This window comes from Pogona vitticeps, chromosome 6 (genome assembly GCF_051106095.1).
Source record: "Pogona vitticeps strain Pit_001003342236 chromosome 6, PviZW2.1, whole genome shotgun sequence".
NCBI lineage: Eukaryota > Metazoa > Chordata > Lepidosauria > Squamata > Agamidae > Pogona > Pogona vitticeps.
Genome location: NC_135788.1, coordinates 51,073,821 through 51,089,780, shown reverse-complemented (window position 1 = coordinate 51,089,780; position 15,960 = coordinate 51,073,821). Strand labels below are relative to the sequence as shown.

General features: G+C 39.5%; 1 protein-coding gene and 1 non-coding gene across 2 annotated transcripts in view; one reads left to right on the top strand and one right to left on the bottom strand.

Moving 5' to 3' along the window:
- TMEM108 (transmembrane protein 108) overlaps positions 1-15,960 on the bottom strand; it is a 329,648-nt gene that overhangs the window by 271,483 nt on the left and 42,205 nt on the right. The window lies entirely within an intron of this gene.
- LOC140701545 (U1 spliceosomal RNA) lies at positions 4,760-4,915 on the top strand. Its single transcript, XR_012080442.2, has one exon. It is a non-coding gene; the product is annotated as a U1 spliceosomal RNA (small nuclear RNA).

Genomic DNA, 15,960 nt, shown 5'->3' with positions numbered 1-15,960 from the left:
CCCCAGGGCTTGCACACCACCAGGGGAGACCTCCCTGGGGGTCCTTGCCGCAGCAATCGGTGCCTTCAGAGGTTTCAAAGGGCTTTCCCCAACATCGGAGGAAGCCCTTTGAAAGCTCCAAAGGCAGGGAAGAAGGGAGGAAGGGCAGGAAATTCGAATTTCCCACCCTTTCTCCCTGCTGTTTTGGCTTCGGAGCCACCAAAGCTAACCCACTGCCGGGAGGCTAGAGCTGGCCGGGAACTTGGCTGCTGGCCCCCGGCCGCAGCGGAGGCAGTGGAGCGCCAGGAGGCTTCAGACTGGTAAGTCCTTTTTTTTAAAAAAAAACTTTTCTGTGTGGGTTTTGGAGGGTGGGTTTCGACTGGGCGGGTTATTTTTCTGTGGGTTTTGTGGGGGGGGGGGTGTTTTGCAGTCCCAACATGGGACTTGCTCTTTTTATTTTTATTTTTGTATTATTATTTTTTTGAAATGCTGGAATGAAATAATTCCGTTCCCATGCATTTCAATGGGAAATGATACTTCGACTTACGAACTTTCCGAGGTACGAACGTCCTTCCAGAACGGATTAAGTTCGTAAGTCGAGGGTCCACTATATATTATATTTTCAGTAACACCAGTGGTCCGTCCAGTCAAGTATTGACAATTCTGACTTATAGCAAGGGCAGTCCAGGGTTTCAGGAAGGATTCTTTCCTAGTTCTACCTGAATATCCCTGGTATTTGCTGGTGGGTCCCCTGTTCAAGTGTTAACCAGCCCTAACTCTGTTTAGCTTCCAAAATCAGGCAATAAAGGCTGAGTTTAGCTTAGCAGAAGTAATTCCTATTGAACCTAGTGCCAAGCTGCTACTGAGGTTATTATTCCACCATTAGTCTTTCCCAACTGTAACTAAACTTTTTTGCAAGGTTCTTCAATTGCATTTACTCTCACATATATTTCTTGCTACTTGTAGCCAAGATTGTGCCCTCCATTGGAAGAAATACTGTTTTTCTGAATTTTTCTCCTTTTTAGTGCCACTGCAGCTGACTCCGCACACCATCTGTTAACTTCTACATCTTTTAAATGTAATTGCAGATATATCTGCAACAGGTTTTTTTTAAAGATACTCCCCAAAATAAGGTTACTGCGTATATTTTCAGGAATTTATGTTCAGGAATTTCCATTATCTGAAGTTTTCTGCCATCTCAGGCAACACTAAAACTGAAGGCTAGGATAGTAAAAGAGGAAAGTGAAAGTGCTTTGTTTCTTGTTCTGTTTCTAAAAGAAGAAGGTATCAAGCAATATTGCCTAATTTGAAGAATTAATGTGTGGCATTTTGAAATTTTAAAATAATGCATGCCTATGTGTATAAAAAAAACCTTATGATACAGCTAATAGAATTTGTTAGATAGACCAGTGGTCCCCAACATTTTCCGAACTGTGGACCAGTTGGGGGGGACGAGGTCCGTGCCCAGGGGGTGGTGCCGCTCACGGGTGGGTGTGGCACACTCATGTGTGGGTGAGTGTGGTGCACTCGCGGGTGGACATGGCATGCTCATGCATGGGTGAGCGTGGCACACTCATGTGCGGGTGAGCACCACAGGGTGAGCGTGGTGCACTCGCAGGTACGTGTGGTGTGCTTGTGTGAATGTGCTGGTGGGCATGGTGTGCTCGCAAGTGAGTGGGGCGTGCTCGTGCACCCGTGCGAATGGGCGGGTTGTGCGTGCATGTGGGTCTGCGGGAGATCTGTCTCCATGGCCCAGTCTTGCGAAGGCCACTGACTGGCAATGGGCGGCGGGTTGGGGACCCCTGAGATAGACTCTCTTCATTTTTCTTAAAGCTTAGAGCATGCTTCATTATCATCACATATATAATAACATGGTCTCATTGTTGCTTTGATTTTATATTATTATTCTATATTATTTGCCACAATGCCATCAACTGGATTAAATTCTTTTGGCAAATTGTACCACTTTCATAAAAATTTCTACCTTTCCTACTGTAGTGAGACAAAGGAAAAAATTATAATGATAATTCAGTAAATAAATTCCATGGATAAAATGGTATTAAAATAATGCCCATCATTCTATGAATCTGTTGATATTGTTCTCTTCTATGTTGCTATAATCTGCTCAGCTATGTGCCATACTTTCGTTAACCAGTCCCTAAGCAAAGATATTTCATTTGTCTTCCACAGATTGGCCATCTTTAAAGGCAAACATTTCTTTGCTACTTAGCTGATGAGTTTTCTGAAGCAATTTTTAAACTGCTTTGGAGGAAAAACGTATATGCAAGACAGAATGGCTTTTTGGGAAATCATTTTTGGAAATGGTTGTGGAAATAGTTTATCCAACCTAAAGCTTGCAGTAGCTTTGGCTGATCTGGCACCTTCACCATCGCAGTTGTCTCTGGCATTGTTAACCTGAGAAGAAGTTTCCCAGGACTTCAGCGGGCTTGTAAGATGTTGTAGGGTGGAGCAGGAGTGGGAGTGAGGGAATATTGTTATTATTTCTGCCTGGACCTGTAAAGGCTGCTTCAACAAGACCCAGTTTCTCTAAGTTTTGTTTATTTTCCATAGTTTGATCTTTAGTTAACAAATCTTTATAGGTAAGTAAAACTCCCTCTTGGTTTAACATTTTCAATGTAAATGCCTCTATTGAGGCTACCGTATTTTTTGCTCCATAAGACGCACCTCCAAATAAGACGCACCTCATTTTTAGGAGAGGAAAACCGGAAAAAAAATATTCTGGCAAATTCATAAGGCAGTAGCAATAGATAGATGTTGTCACATCAATTACCTCAAACTTCTTGCAGTGTACAACACAGTGAGAGCTTTTGAACAATTTGTAGTTGGCAAAGTTATTCCAATAGCCACAGACAACAACACTATAATGCTTTATATCAACCACCAAGGAGGAACAAAATCCATGTCTTTCTTGCTACTAACAGTACAGTTTGGGGACTGGTGTATTCTCAAGCATGTCATTTCACAAGTCATACATGTACCAGAAGTGGAGAATCATGAAGCAGACTTCTACAGCAGGATGACACACAATGAGTGGGAATTACCATCTCAAGTTTTAACACTTATAATGAATTGTTATTGCACTGAAAGAGATGAATAAACAGATTGTTGCTGGGTAGTCAATAAGAGCTATGATGAAGAAATCACCACCAGCACAGGTGTAAGCAAACAGCAAAGCATGCCTCACTTCCACTCCCTCCCTTCCTCCCTTCCTTCCTTCCAGCAATAAAGTTTTCTCTCTCCATCATTCAGTTCTTTACTTTGCAGCATGCAGCATATCCACAGAAAGTGTGCTTACTTTTATCAGCTTTTTGCAGCTGATCCTCCTGTTTCCTCCACTCTCTAATCATTTTTTTCAGATGAGGAGGCCCAAAATGTCTCTGCACTGTTCACTGTTTCCATACTCCTTAGCATATTTTACTACCTCTACTTTAAAAGGAATGCTATATGCTAGCCTTTTCTGCTTTGCACTGATAGAATGAGTTCCCATACTCTGCAAGAAAAATGTGCCCCTTATTCATCACCACATCTACTGCCTGCTTCCTTTTACAAATATAATCTCAAAGCAGCACAGAATCATAGAATAATGGAGTTGGAAGGGGCCTATAAGGCTATCAATTCCAACCCCTGGTTCAATGCAGGAATCCAAATCAGAGCAGATCTGACAGATGGTTGTCCAATTTTAGAGACTACAATAGGATAAAATACAGTAGCTGGGAATCACAATGAAAAGATAAAATCTACCAGCAATATTGTAGAACAACAATGATTAAGAAAAACCAATAAAAACAGGGGGAGCGACACCATGCAGCTTTTGTTAACACAAAAATACTACTAAAATTTCTGTTTACAGTTGTGTGTGTGTACATGTGAAATGCTATTTATGAAATGTTGGGTTCTTAAACCAATTTTCAAGATTTGAAAGCTTTACTTGGACATATTCAGATCTGTGATTCAGATCTGCCCTCTGCAATTCAAATTGCCTTGCTCCTGATGAGTCCATAAAAACTGTGGCAAGTTAATACACCAAATAAAACCTGTAGCCCTAGTGGTAATATATTAAGGAAAGGAGTGTTAGATCCCTTTTGGTTTCCCTTTTGAACTTTATTCTGCATGTGCTCAGTGCCTTTTTAATCATTCTGTGCTTCAGAATGAAATTTGGCTAACAATACACATTAGCCTCCCCCCCCAGGTCCCTTAATGTTTTAAATATCTGCAAAATTACTTCTATTTAGGCTTAATTTATGGGGAAGTGATAAAGCTTACTACCAAGCTCTGAACTATAGACAACTATATCTAGCCACCTTTTCCCCATCCAGCAGGCTCTCAGTAGTAATTTTATCTTCCCCTCGCCATTCTCAGGCCTATTAAACTTACTGCCAATTTTAGAAGCTTTTGTTTCTGTCCTCTCTCGCTCTCTCTCTGGTTCTCCACATGTCTGGTTGGTCACATGGTCTAACTTCTCTGCAGAAGGTGAAGGGAAAGAGACTCCTCCTTCCTGCTTTGCTTCTCCAATAGAGAAGCCAATTGGGTGATGCAAGCAGGCAGATATGCTAATATCTGTGCACTGAAGGATTGTGAGAGGAACATCCAGCCCCTGATGGGGATCCTGCAGGGCACCCCAAAACACTGAAGAGCTCTCCTGGCCTCTTTTGGGATTGGGGCTGTGCAGCCCTGTTCTGATCAGGAGGTGCAGCCAGGAGTCACCATGCCTTTGGAGGGTAGGGCACACAAAGGGCCAGGAGGCTTAGGGGCCATTCAAACTCAAACCTGGCAAGGGAGATACCATTGTTGTAAAAGTGGTTTTCCCAGGGTAAGGCTCATCTATTGCACTTTGGTATGAGCTGACCCCTGTGATTTCCCCAAACATGGGAAAATCAACTGCTTAAGTGGGGGACTGTGTTTCTGATTTTTCTAGAATCATTCTTTCCCCTTTGGCTATTTGTATTGCTTGCTGCCATAGGCCTTTTCTGCCTTGCTGGTTTTCCAGATGGGCTGCAGGAAGCAGGTCCTGGAAAGCTAGCAATGCAGAATGATGAGGTCCAAACAGCAAGCAGTCTCTGCTGCCGGTTCAGAGGCCTCCCAGCATGGCAGTGGGAGGCTTTTGGGTGGTGGTGGCTGAATCCTGGGTTACTGCATTCACTCCATAAGATGCATGTACTTTCCCTCCCACCTTTTTGGAGAGAAAAAGTGCATCTTATGGAGCGAAAAATATGGTACCCATATCAGAATTTTCTTATAAATTTGCACTTGGAATTTTTGTCATACTAAACGTAATGCTTTCCTTACAATATGTTCTGAGAAATGTGTCTGTTCTTTGAATTTTCCATACCATATATATGCATGCCAGTCCATTTTTAAATCATGAACTTCCAATTTCAACAGTCTTTGATTTTCTAGTGCTATCCATTTTTTATCCAAACCATAGCACAGGCCTTGTAGTATAATCAAAAATTTGGCAGTCCTAGTCCTCCTCTCTCTTTTAAATCTTGTAGTGTTCTAAATTTTATTCTTGTTTTTTGGCCTTCCACACAAATTTTGAGATCAGGCTGTCTAGGTCGTTGAAATATTTATAATTTAATAGAATTGGTAAATTTTGGAACATGATTAACAGTTTTGGTAAAATGATCATCTTTACTGTTGAGATTCATCCCATCATTGAGATTTATAACTTGTTAAAATCCACCAAGTCTCTCTGTATTTCTTTCTAAGTTGTAAGATAATTTGCTTCCATCAAATTACTTGTCTTCTTTGTGATAGTGACTCCTAAATATTTCACCTTTTATACCTCCTCAAAACTAGTTTTCATTACCAGCTTTTCAACATCTCTTTATTCATGTTTTAGTAAATAATTTCATTTTTATAATTCATTTTAATTACTGTGACAGCTCCAAACTCTTCCATAGTTGCCAGTAGTTCTTCCATACTATCCAGAGGATTTTCTAATATCACTGCTAAATCATCAGCATATGCTTGTAGCTTAAATTCTTCTCCCCTGATTCTAAGACCTCTAATTCCATCATTTTTTCTTATTTGTTTATTCAAAATCTCTAATGCTAGAATAAATAGCAACAGAGAAAGGGGCCAGCCCTGCTCATGCCATGTTCGATTTGGATATCTTCAGTTATTTGGCCATTGACTTTGATTTTAGCCTTCTGTTTAGTATATATTGCTTTAACTGCTTGTAAAAAGTTCCTTCTGCCCCCATCTTCTTTAATTGCAATAACATAAACTCCTAGTTCATATTATCAAAGGCCTTTTCTGCATATACAATATTGGCTACTATCATAATATTGCTCTCATAGTATACAATGTTCTCAAAATCCTAATAGGTTCCTAACACATAGTACAGTGGACCCTCGACTTACAGATGGCTCGACTTACAGACTTTTCGAGTTAGACTCCTCTGGCTGCAAAATTTAGGTTCGACTTGCAGCCACAGAATCAACATGCAGACCAGAAAAAAACAAAAATGGAACAAAAATGGAACAAAAACGGCCGGTTACGGGATTAATCGGTTTTCAATGCATTGTAGGTCAACGGAGACTTGACTTACAGACTTTTCGACCTGCAGCCACCGTTCCGATATGGATTAATTCCGTAAGTAGAGGGTCCACTGTAGATGTTATCTAAAGCATTTTATACTGATTTTCTTTATATAATTGTTTAGCCATTTCTATCTCCATTAAAAAAAAATGTTTTATTTTCCCAACATAAAACTTACAAATTGATGTTAAAAAAACATCATTTTGCGAAGAATCAGTTCCCAAGCAGGGAACTGATATCGCAAAGCAAAAAAAAACCCTATTTAGACCATCGTTCTGCAATCGCAAAAACATCGTCGTGAAGCGGATTCGTCGTAATGTGGGGTAATCGTAAAGCGGGGCACCACTGTATCTAAAAACAATACATATTGTAAAGCTTAGCCTACGAGCAGTTTTGTATAATAATACATTTCTTTTGGCAATATCTTCTCCATATTATTCATTTTACTCCCTTACTTTCTATTTGTTACAAAGCTTTTATTTTCCACCATCTGTAGAATAGGTTCCAGCTTTTGTAATAAATTGATTTTTCTTGTCCTTTAAGTCTCTGTTAATCTGTCCATTTCTGCACATTCTAATTTTTTTTCCGATAATCAAGTCATCCTTTGGCGGGTCTCCCTCTTTCCATACCTGTGCCCATGCTAATCTAGCTGTTGTCAGAACATGTGATATTATATAATAGCTTTGCTTGTCTATATTATTTAGTTTTAATCCTAAGAGAATTTCTGTTTTGAATTCTACTTCTTGCTTTGTAATTTGGTTAATCCATGTATGAATTTTAATCCAATATTTTCTTGCAATATCATATGTCCACCATGCATGGTACTAAGTTCCTTTCTGGTTTTTGCATTTCCAATATTTATTCAAAATGTTGGCAGAGATTTTTTCAAGTCTGGATGGAGGGAGATGCCATCTATAAAACATTTTGTATAGATTTTCCTTATAAGAAGTTGCTAATGTTAGCTTAAGATTTTTAGTCCACATTTGTTGCCATTTTTCTAGCTCTATACTATATCCAATATTTTTGACCATTTTAATATTGCCTCCTTAACCCCTTCACCTTGAGTGTCCCATTGCAATAAAAATTTGTATACTTTTTGAATTTGTTGTTTTTCTGTAGTTAGTAATATTTTATAAAGTATTGTATAGTCTCTATAAAATCCTCTGGTTTTTTGTCTTGATTATAGATTGATTGTAGTTGCAATTGGGGCCACCATGAAAAAGTCACCTTGGCTCTCTAGTTGAGTTTTTGGCTTTAATAGTCCTTCCTCATTTAAGAGTTCATTATATGTCGTTATTTTCAACAGGATTCATGTTGGTTCGAATAAAAAGTATATTGTATTTTTTCCCTTTATGATTCTTATTGTAATCTTTTACTGGATCGACTATGGCGTTAAAGTCTCCTATTAAGCAAATATTTTGATAATTTTTCTCTCTTAGAATATTATAAAGCCTCTTATAAAATGTTTCTTGAGCTTGATTAGGGGCATATATAGCAGCTACCAGTGTTTTTTTACTATTAATCTCTGTTTCCACCATTAAGATTCTTCCCTCTTGGTCCGCGTAGATAAATTTGGCTTCCTTATGAGCTTTCACATAGATGGCAATGCCTCTTTTCTTTTGTTTAGGGTCACATGCATAAAACAGATTACCTGTTTTTTGACATTCTAATAAGTTGCAGTTTTTTCTTTAATATGAGTTTCCTGAAGAACAATTATATCTGCTTTTTCTTTTTGCAGCTTCAAAAAAGTTTTCCTTCTTTTCTTTGGAGAGTTTAGTCCATTTACAGTGGTACCTCGACTTAAGAACTTAATCTGTATGGGACTGCATTCTTAAGTTGAAACATTCTTAAATCGAAGCACCATTTCCCATAGGAATACATTGAAAACCGATTAATGCATTCTGAGGGAAGGCAAAAGGCAAAAAGGCAGGGGGAAAGGGCTGGAAATTCCAATTTCCCACCCTTTCCTCCTGCCTTTTTGCCTCTGGAGGTCTCAATGGGCTTTCCCCCCGACATCGGAGGAAGCCCTTTGAGACCTCCGGAGGCAAAAAGCCAGGGGGAAAGGGCGAGAAATACAAATTTCCAGCCCTCTCCCCCTGCCTTTTTGCCTTCAGAGGTCTCAAAGGGCTTCCTCCAATGTCAGGGGGAAAGACCTTGGAGACCTCTGAAGGCGCCAATTGCTCCGTTCGCAAAAATTGGCATCGACTTGCAGGAAAATTGAACTTCCCGCCCTTCCCCCTGCCTTTTTGTGTTCGCAAGTCGATGCCAATTTTTGTGAACGGAGCCGTTCGTAAGTCAAAATGTTCGTAGGTAGTGATGTTTGTAAGTCAAGGTCCCACTGTACTCTATGCCTAAAAAATTGTGAAAAGAATCACTGTAGGTCAGAACTGACTTGAGAGTACTTTAGTATTACTGTATTTACAGTGGACCCTCAACTTACAGACTTTTCAAGTTACAGACGTCTCTGGCCACAAAATTTAGGTTCGACTTGCAGCCGGATAATCGACCTACAGACCAGAAAAAAACCAAAATGGAACAAAAATGGAACAAAAATGGCCAGTTACGGGATTAATCTGTTTTCAATGCATTGTAGGTCAATGGAGACTCAACCTACAGACTTTTCGACCTGCAGCCACCGTTCCAATACGGATTAATTCGGTAAGTAGAGGGTCCACTGTATTATTATCTGAATATCAGCTTATAGTGCAATGGCGCACAATTTTGAAAATTCATATAGTATTCCCAGCTTTACGATATCCCTTTTCTCTTTTGCTAATTTCCAACTTGGACAATAACACTGCTTGAGGCTACCTCACCATGTGGTTAGAGCCACTACATGGTAATGTTTTAAGTAGCTGTTCAGAGGCTACCTGTTGTCCAAACCACCCAACAGACCACTATCAATTAACACTTTTCATTTAACCCAATGGGCTTTGGAGCACAACCCAAATGGCCCATTGTACTGATGAGAGATTTCAATTTATTTTCTCTCTCCCCATTTATTGACTAAAGTGCTATATGTAATAGATAGAAACCAACAGCAAAAGCATACTCATTCAATTTTCATGTTCCATGTTGTTTTAAATGTATTTCTTTAAAAAGGTAGATGAGTATCTCTATAAATTATTTGCTATCGATCAAAATTAGAAAACAGAAATAAAGAATGCAGAATGCCTTAAAGAGCTGAAAGACTGATGTGTGAATTTTACTGACTGTGGTAATCGCTTGCACTAGCTAATGTAAACTGCACCAGTTGTCATTTATCATCCCTTCATAAGCAATGCTCTGTTAAATGGCATGATAAATGGCACTGAAGCATCTGAACAAATGCAGTAAATCTTGCATCTCAAAAATGAAATTATTTTTCAAAGAGGCGACAACCAAAATTAAGGCAAAGAAAATAAACACAAGAAAAATAATCCAGATAATTCTTCTGGAGTGAGGATTTAGAAGGCATACAGAAAACTGGAAAAAGATTTTCCTGGGTAGGGTTAGACATGTTCTCTTCGCAATGGACAAAAAAATAATTTCCATGGCTAGAATCTTGTTTGTCATTGGCACCATAGAAAGCCTCACCAAAGCTCAAATCTATGTCTGACACTAGGAATGATGGGACAAGAAACCCCTGTCTAGGATTTTTAAGATGTGAGTTTGCTGAAGGCTTTGTTGTTGACAGACAAGTTCTGCTTAGATCAGTGTCATCACATTGCAGATTTTGATGCCAAATCACACTCTCAACAGCTTCCCTAGGATTTTTGAAATCCCAACACAGGATTCTTCTGACCACTATCACCTCTTTCCCCTCAGTCCCCTAGAAGCTGTTCCCAACGTATGGAAAAGACTATAAATCCTAGAATCTCGCATTCAGAATGCCTCTGAGAGTTGTAATACAAAAAAAAAGAGTACTGTATTTCCAAGCCCTGAAAAATGACCAAAAAAAGTATTCTTCTTTGTGTTGGTGTTTTCCAACTTTCCTTGCATCCGAAACTGCCTTGGCAAATTTAATAACAATATTCCGTAATAAATTATTCAGCGGTTGCCAGTTTTCAGGCATATTTACTGATTCCCTGGCAAGAGGTAAGCAATCTGCAAATTACACGGTATTAGGCTGCTGTTTCATTTTTTGCAAATCTAAATCCAAAAGCAGCAGCAGGAACTTAATGAACAAATTACATTGATTTTAGAACTAATTTGTGTGTCCAGTTACTAAAGAAGGGAAAACTACCAAGATTTTAATTTTGGTGGAATCTCTGAAGAGAAAAAGCAGAGAATGTTGGCCCCAATTCCCCACCTCCCCACCCCCAAAGGCCTTACATCAGCCCATTAAATTCTGAGAAAGTCACCTGGGCATTTGTCAGCAGGAGATTATAATAGCCTCAGTCACCTAGTATGGAGAAGATCAATCCATTCATGTAAAAAAAAAACACACAGAAATTAAAACAAATATGTGTATTTTTGGGTGGGCAGAGGTCCAAAGGCCACATTGAAAGAACACATCCCTTCCATATCACATTAAATCCCCAAAATATTTGCCTTTAAAAAAATTAATCTAATGAAGCCCTCATATTCCCACTAGCAGCCAGTTTTTTAAATGTATATATAATTTGGAGGAGTTTTTCAACCATTTAAATTATTTATTTTGAGGATATGGTGACGGGGTGGTGGTGTCACAAGCGTACACATAGCACACTTTGCTGACTCCAATATACATTCATAAAATGTAGGAAAATTTTGTTTGCAATGGGCTCTGAGCACTGAATTCACCAAAACTGGTTAAAAAAGATTGCTCCATTGTTAAGATATAGCTACAGAGGTTGAGGCTTCTGAAGGAGATTTTAATGGGAGGGGAATGCTCTACTCTTTTTAAAAAATATACTTTAAAAATAACTTTAAATTCTTTTAACTCATCAGTCCTTTAAACATTGAAGTAAGTTGTAATATTAAAATATAGTTGAACATATTGGCCAAAATTCTGTTGCTTAGTGTAGTAAATTGCAGTATACTAAGCCCATTGAATCAACAGAGATCTAGTGAGTCAATGTGAGAAGGGAAGGAGAGAAACCCCTCACTGGAGTGCCATCCCTTCCACCAACTACAGAAAGGGAGGTACAGACCTTGCTCACCCCATCCCCGGTTACAAAAGAACAAAGGGGTACCGATACCGGGGATTTAGAAGTCAAAATGTGCAGGTTAATGGTAGCCATTCAAACGGAGGAACATTTGGTGGAACGGGTAGGAAAAAGAGGCTGGAGATTGAGGCGGGAATGGCGGAAATAAAAAGGGATGAGAGAGGATTGCCCCAGGTTGGGAATGGATCTGGGCACAAGATCCTTGGACCAGAGAGTGGGGAAGACTCTGGGTGCCCAGAGAGGAAGCGGACTACCAATGAAGACGGGCGATTCCTCCCACGTCCGTCCTACTGGGGTGAAGCGGAAGCTCATGAGTGGAGGAGGCAACTGAGAGAGGAGAAAGAGAAGTAGAAAGGGAAAAACAAGAGAGATTGAGATGGAGGTGTGGAGGAGGGAGGTGCAACAAGACCCTGGACTTTGTTCCCCGGAACCCGAGATGTTGAGTGGGAAGGAGCCAGTGAGGACAAGACCATTCCCTTACTGGAAGGAGAGGACGTTGAGATACTAAAGGAAGATCCTCTCCGTGGTTGGCCAGGTCCCTGGGATCCTGAAGAAACGAACACGTTTTTGGTTGATGCGAAAAGACCCTTGTTGGACCCGTTGGCGGCAGGAGAAAAGTTATGGGACAATTTCATAGATAAAGAATTCTTGTTAAATACTCCAATAAACCTTTCCCCTGTTGCAAAGTTACCTAAGTCTAAGGATGTTTTTGTGGAGACCCATATTAAAAAAAATAGAACCCTCACAGTCAACTCCTCCATAAGTTCCATTGATTCAAATGGGCCCACTCTAACTGCAACTTACTTAAGCACAGTAAATTGCAGTTAGAGTAGGCCCGTTTGGATCAACAGAACTTATGGAGGAGTTGACTTTGAATCCCTGTTGTTTCAGTGGGTCAACTCTAATGCAACCTAGTACACTATGCAACAGGATTTTGGCCAAAGGGTTTCAGTTGCATTTGTCTTTAAATCATTTTGTAAGTAAACTGTTCTGAAACCCTGAATTTGGAGCAAGATGCGATATAAATAAATTGAATAATTCCAAAAGAGTGTTTTTGTTCATTGTACCCTAACTATATCATGTGAGCACCAATATTCCCTTACTCTCATGGAAAGGAATCTCAAACTGAGTCCTACTGCTGGTTAACAAACCAAAGAATTATCTTAGGGCTTAGGGCTGTTACAAAATTTTGTACCACAATGTTCCACATCACCATCTTTTTACGACTTCCAGAAACCTGGAGCAACCATAGTTAGTCTAAAAAAAGAAAACCCAACAATAACAACAAACCCTATCAGAATGGTAATATTAAAAATCCAACAAGGAAAAAAATTAAATCTCTCCAGTTACCCTGCAACTAATATTGCAGTGGATGTAAAAAAGGAACTTAAAAAGAAGGTTATGAAAATAGTAAATTACAATATAGCAAGAGGTTGGATTCTATTGCCTATGGCTTGAATCAAGATGAAGATTTTATTATATTTGTCTGATTAATCTAATGGATGCCTTTGTACATTGTCCTAGAATTCATGTGGTTGAAAAGGTCCATCCATCCATCCATCCATCGATCGATCATATGACCTGCATTGGGTTAGTAAAAGCACAACAGCTGTGTTATCACCCACAACTTCATGACTGATAACTACTATAACTCAACTGCTGACACAGGAATTTTTGCATTCCATTTCTCCCTGACCTCAATCTATACAATACCCCATTTGTACCTCATGTATTCAATCATGGCCAAAAAGATTGGCACCCTTGCAATTCTGTCAGAAAATGCAACCCTTCTCTCAGAAAATTGTTGCAGTTGCAAATGTTTTGGTACTCACATGTTCATTTCTTTGGTTTGCGTTGGAACAACACAAAAAAAAAAAACAGAGAAGAAATGTCAAATGTGATACAATCCCACACAGAAACCCAAAAATGCACTGGCCAAATTTATTGGCACCCTGTCTAAATTGTAAGAAATAATTGCTTTTCAAGCATGTGATGCTCCTTTAATTTGTATTTAGACACATCTGCCACAACTAAGAGGTGTGGGCAATATAGTAATCACACTTGCAACCTGTTAAGATGGAGAAAAGTTGACTCAAGCTTTGTGTTGCGTTTGACAATGAATATGGAGAAAAGAATGAAGTGTAGTCTGTGGATTTGAAATAGAAAAAATTGTGGAAAAACAGTGACAATCTCTAGCCTACAAGTCCATCTCCAGAGATCATAATGTTCCTGCATCCACTGTGCGCAATATCATCAAGAGGTTTACAGCCCATGGCACTCCCTGGACATAGACGGAAGAGCAAAATAACTGAAAAATTACAACAAAAGGTTGTTTGAATGGTGGATGCAGAACCCAGATTAACTTCCCAACAAATTCAAGCTGATCTGCAGACACAGGGCACAACAGTGTCAGCTCACACTATCCGTCGCCATCTGAATGAAAAGGGACACTATGGTAGGAGACCCAGGAGGACAGCACTGCTGACACAAAGGCATAAAAAAACAAGACTGGAGTATGCCAAAACTTATGTGACAATACTGTACCATAATCCTTCTGGGAGAATGTACTGTGGACAGATGAGACAAAAGTAGAGCTTTTCCGTCAAGGATATCATGGCATTGTTTATGCAAAAAGAAATGAGGCATTCAAAGAAAAGAACACAGTCCCTGCAGTCAAACATAGAGGTTCAAAGATGTTTTGGGGTTGCTTTGCTGCTTCTGCCACTGGATACCTTCACTGTGTGAACGGTATCATGAAATCTGATGATTACCAAAGAATTTTGCGGTGCAATGTAGTGGCCAATGTCAGAAAGTTGCGTCTCCACCAGAGGTCATGGGTCTTCCAGCAGGACAATGACCCAAAACACACTTCAAAAAGCACTCAGAAATGGCTACAAACAGCGCTGAAGAGTTCTGAAATGGCCAGCAGTGAGTCCAGATCTGAATCCCATAGAACACCTATAGAGAGATCTCAAAACAGCAATTGGGAGAAGGCATCCTTCAAATCTGAAGGCCCTGGAGCAGTTTGCAAAAGAAGATTGGTCCAAAATTCCAGTAGAGAGGTGTAAGAAACTAATTCATGGTTACCGGAATTTATTCCAGTTATTTTTTCCAAAGGGGGTGCTACCAAATATTACCGTAAGTTAAGGGTGCCAATAATTTTGGCCAGTGCAGTGCGGGATTGTATCAGATTTGACTTTTCTTCTGTTGTTTTTTTTCTTGTTCCAACTTTGTCTGAGTTCTGACAGAATTCTAACTCCTGTGCTCTGAAGATGCCGGCCACAGAGACTGGCAAAACGTTAGGAAGAAAAACCTCCAGAACGCGGTCGAACAGCCCAGAAAACCTACAACAACCATTGGATCCCAGCCATGAAAGTCTTATTTATGGGAGAATATGACCAGAACATTGTGGCTTTATATCCTATTGCAGCACATTGCCAAGAGAAATGACTAGTGTGAATGACAGTTCGATAGAGAAAGCCTCTCTAGTCTTCCACTGTGACCTTGAAAACAATTGTGCTAAATAATAACTCCTTCAGTCTCAGTGAAGGGTGAAACACATATAACTGTAAGATAACTAGAAATAATACAATCATTATATATAACCATTCCATTAGATAACATTTATACACAAGATTCATTTTTTCTAGCTCCACTGATCTCTCTGGAGGAAGTGAGGTACAGACAATATATTAAGTGCTATAATTACTTCTTGTATTAATTTCATACAATGTACAGTATTACCAAATTGATGTAGGGGGCACATTTTGTGCCCTTGGTGCCAAAATGTCTAGTTATGGCTCAGCCTCACATAATAAAGGGGTATTCTCCATTTTATATTCTTGATTGTCCTATACGGTTAATTTAGCATGAAAACATGTAACAATTAAATTATTGGAATAAAGGCCAGAATCCTGTCATCAGCCACAAACTTTAATTTTTAATAAAAGTTTTCTATTCTCCCACCCCTAGTTCTCTCTAGGGATCCCTTTTAACCGGTTGAAGCCTTTGGGGTCCTCAGGATGGGACAGACCCTTTAATGCTTGAAAATAACTGCCACTTGTCCCAGTCCCTAGGGAGCCCCAGAACGTGAGGGGCAGGTGGGATAGGAAATTCTAAATTAAATATTAAAAATTGTCGCTCATGACTGTGATGAGATGGGTTTTTAAGTTAAAATCTTTTAAGGCATATGGGTTTTGTAATTAAGAAATAAGCCAGAGAGGTTCCATTTTGTTTCTTTGTATATAGTATCTGTGCTATGCTGACAAGTTGTTTTCTAGGCGAGCAG